This window comes from Myotis brandtii, unplaced genomic scaffold (assembly GCF_000412655.1).
Source record: "Myotis brandtii unplaced genomic scaffold, ASM41265v1 scaffold633, whole genome shotgun sequence".
In the NCBI taxonomy this organism is placed as follows: domain Eukaryota; kingdom Metazoa; phylum Chordata; class Mammalia; order Chiroptera; family Vespertilionidae; genus Myotis; species Myotis brandtii.
Window position 1 is genome coordinate 2,807,440 of NW_005370423.1, and position 3,497 is coordinate 2,810,936.

General features: G+C 61.3%; 1 long non-coding RNA gene across 1 annotated transcript in view; it reads left to right on the top strand.

Moving 5' to 3' along the window:
* LOC106723738 overlaps nucleotides 1–1,612 on the top strand; it is a 14,168-nt gene extending 12,556 nt beyond the window's left edge. The window contains exon 3 of the long non-coding RNA XR_001359452.1: nucleotides 1,603–1,612. This is a non-coding gene — a long non-coding RNA (uncharacterized LOC106723738). The remainder of the gene's footprint in view (nucleotides 1–1,602) is intronic.
* Nucleotides 1,613–3,497: the final 1,885 nt, after the last annotated feature.

Genomic DNA, 3,497 nt, shown 5'->3' on the forward strand with positions numbered 1-3,497 from the left:
TCCCTGTGGGTGGCTCGAGGGGGCCCACTGCCCTGCGCCCGGCCGCCCTGGCCTGGAGTTGGGGTGTGTCTGCAGCTCCTGCAGAGAGGGGGGTGCAGCCGGCGGGTAAGTGGCTGAGCAGGACTCGAACGCGCCTCTCGCTGTCACTCTGCCCCTCGCCCCCCTCCAGCAGGCGTCGTCTCACTGACTCCCCGAAGCAGCACATGGACCTCCGGTATCATCATGTCAGCTCAGAGAGGCCGGGCGTCCTGCCCGGTGTCACCGCAGTTGTGTGCGCAGCCACACGGCCGCCCCACCTGCCGACAGCACAACCGCAGGTCCTAGCAGTGCAGCCGGAGGCTCGGCTCTATCTGGGGGTGGACAGTCTCTCAGATTGCGCACGGCCGGGAAGTTCTACTGAAGGTCTGACCACCTGCGCAGTTGCTGCTGGCTGGGCCTCAGCGCTGGTGTCGCGGGGCCTGTCCCCGTGGCCGGTGACGGCCGAGAGCCCGAGCCACCGCCGACAGGGTCCCGACAGGCTTCCTTCTGTCAGTCACAAGCGCCGTTGAGCACCTACGAAGCGCGGGCACCAAGCTCGGTGGTGAACCCGGCCCACGGAGCCCCCGCAGGCAGTCCAGTGCGGGAGGTGACAGAGTCAGCGGATAAATACGCACATGTTTTCCCTGGGAGCGACCAGCAGGGTGGCCCGTTAGGGCGGGTGCGGAGGAGAGGGCCATGTGGCAGGGTGGGCAGAGAGGCCTGGGTCGAGGCGGGGCAGGGAGGGAGTGAGCCGTGCAGGCGCGAGCCGTGTCACTGAAGGACAGAAGGGAGTCCCTGTCATCCCTGTCGCTGGAGTACATTGTCCCCGGAGAACCCAGGGCCGAGGGGCAGGAGATGAGGGAGGAGCTGGGGTGGGGGGACCTCAAGTCCTCGTGGGCTCTGGGGGTTTGACCTTGAGTAAAGGGAAGCCAGGAGAGTGGGGAGCGGAGGGACCCCTTCAGCTGTGTGTGGGCAGGGGAAGCCCACCCAGGTGCTCATCCAGGGAGAGATGATGGCGGCTGGGGCCAAGGCCGGGAGGTGAGAAGGGGTCACGAATTTCTTTTGGGCCGGCCAGTGTTGCTCAGTGGTTGAGCGCTGACCTATGAACCAGGAGGACACGGTTCCATTCCCGGTCAGGGCACAGGCCCGGGTTGTGGGCTTGATCCCCAGTAGGGGGCTCGCAGGAGGCAGCTGATCAGTGCTTCCCTCTCATCATTGATGTTTCTCTTTCTCCGTCTGTCTACTCTGACATCAATAAAAATATATACTAAAAAAAAGGATTTCCTCGGGAGGTTGGTCCAATGGAACTGGTCTCCAGATTGGGTGTTGGGACTGAGAAAAGGAGAGGAAGCAGACGGCTCCGGGCAGCTGGGGGGCTGGAGGTGCCCTTCACGGGATGGGGTTCCCGGGGGAGGGGGGCCGTTGGGGGCGAATAACGGTGGTGAGGCTGCCGAGCTAGGCCTTGGCCGTGAGTTTGGGATGACTCTTGGACATCAGTCGGCACTCGGAGGACGGTCCCGCGATGGGGGGAGGCTGGGACTGGGGTGTAGCTGGGTGTCATGAGTGTGTGGTTGGTGCTCAGAGCTGGACGGAGGCACCCCCACCCCCAAGCCAGTGCGCCCAGACAGAACAAAGGAGTTTAGGTCTGGGTCCAGGGAGGCATGCATCGGAGGCAGGGACGAGGGACGAGGGATGAGGGATGAGGCAGATCGAGGAGTCTCTGGGAGGTCAGGGAGGTAGGAGGAAACGCAGGGTCCCCCAAAGTCTTTCAGGAAGGAGGGGGGTCACTGGGCAAGTCCAGAGCTTTCCAAAGTGGGGTGCTCTGACCTTGCTGGGACCAGCTCTGCCTACAGAGGGGGACATGTTGCCTGAGATTTCTGCACATGGGAGGGGAGACCAGCCTGGCTTCGTTTGCTGGAAAGATTCTGGGGCGAGAAGAGACGGGGTTCAGGGGTTAATGAAATGAACTCGCATCTGCAGACTGGCCCACCCGGGGGGTGTCCTCGCCGAGCCCCCTCCCCGGCTCCCGCTCAGGAAATGTGCCCGCGGCCGGACCAGGGCGGGTCCGGGAGCCGCAGACGGTCCACGGCCATCCCGCTGTGCGCGAGCCCGCGGAAGTGGGCCAGACGCACCCGCGCAGGATTAAAGGGACGTGTAATGGATTAAAGATCAAAAATGTTAATTAAGAAATGGTCTTTTCTAATAAGATGCCTTCAAGGGCACAGGCCCGAAAAGGAGGGGATTTCTCATTTTGGCAACACGGTTCCTGTTGTAATGAAATTGGTTCGCAGGCAGCGGGGAGGACCCGGCCCAAGTCTCCTTTGAAAGACATCTCCATCCAAATTAATTAGCGAGAGAAGACGGAGGGCAGAGCGGCGGGCTGACAGGCAGGCATGCGTGCGTGGCGGGAGGGCTGCGTGAACTTACAGAGAAACCCGTCCGTGGCCTGGTGCCCGCCGGAGTGGGGTGCCCCGGGGCACATTTCGGGCAGGCCTTACTGAGATCTGGCTACTTCTGGGGTTGAGGGATGAGGCCTGCTTGGAAGCGAGGCCTAACTCGATGGGAACTGGCTGTGTGACCTTTGGCTGTGTCTGCCCCTCTCTGATCGCTCCTTTTTTTATCAGTTGTGGGTGACAGCAAAACCTCTCCTATCCGCCTCCCCACCTGTGGGATCAGATAGGTTCATAGTTACGAGTGATTGGAATCCGTGAGGTCCCAGGCCTTCCCTGCGTCCCCGGCGTCCCCGGCTGTGAAGTGCCTCAGGTTGTTCGAATGTCTCCAAAGGGCACCATCGCCCAACAGTTAAGAACTGGGCTCTGGAGTCTGCCAGGTCATTCATTCGAATCCCACGTCTGCCCCTTGCCTGGGACCTTCTCTGAGCCTCAGTTTCCTCATCTGTACAATGGAGCCAGTGGTCCCTGCCTCACAGTGTGACGTGTGAAGGGAGATCGGGGCTCGGTGTGCCGGGCTGGGGCTGTTGCTCCGATTACCCGGGAGCAGAGATCTATGGGCCTGGGCCACATGATTTAAAAATACTGGGTCAGCCCTAGCTGGTCCGGCTCAGTGGATAGAGTGTCGGCCCACGGACTGAAGGGTCGCCGGTTTGATTCCGGTCAAGGGCACGTACCTCGGCTGCAGGCTCGATCCCCAGTGTGGGGTGGGCGTGCAGGAGGCAGCTGATCAATGATTCTCTCCCATCATTGATGTTTCTATCCCTCTCTCCCTCTCCCTTCCTCTTATATATGATAAAGAAAGAAAAACGTGATTTCGGAGATTGGAAACTCGGCCCCATCTATTCCCAACATCGATGGCAAGGCTGTCTGTGTGGCACGCAGGGTAGGGAGCTGGTAGGGTCGGTCCCTCTCTCTCCTCCACGCTGCCTGGTCCACGGGGGGACGACCTGCCTGCGCTCACTGTGTGTCTGCTTTTCACCATTTACGGGCCGCAGCCCTGGACCTCGTAGCCCAGGTGTCCTGGGC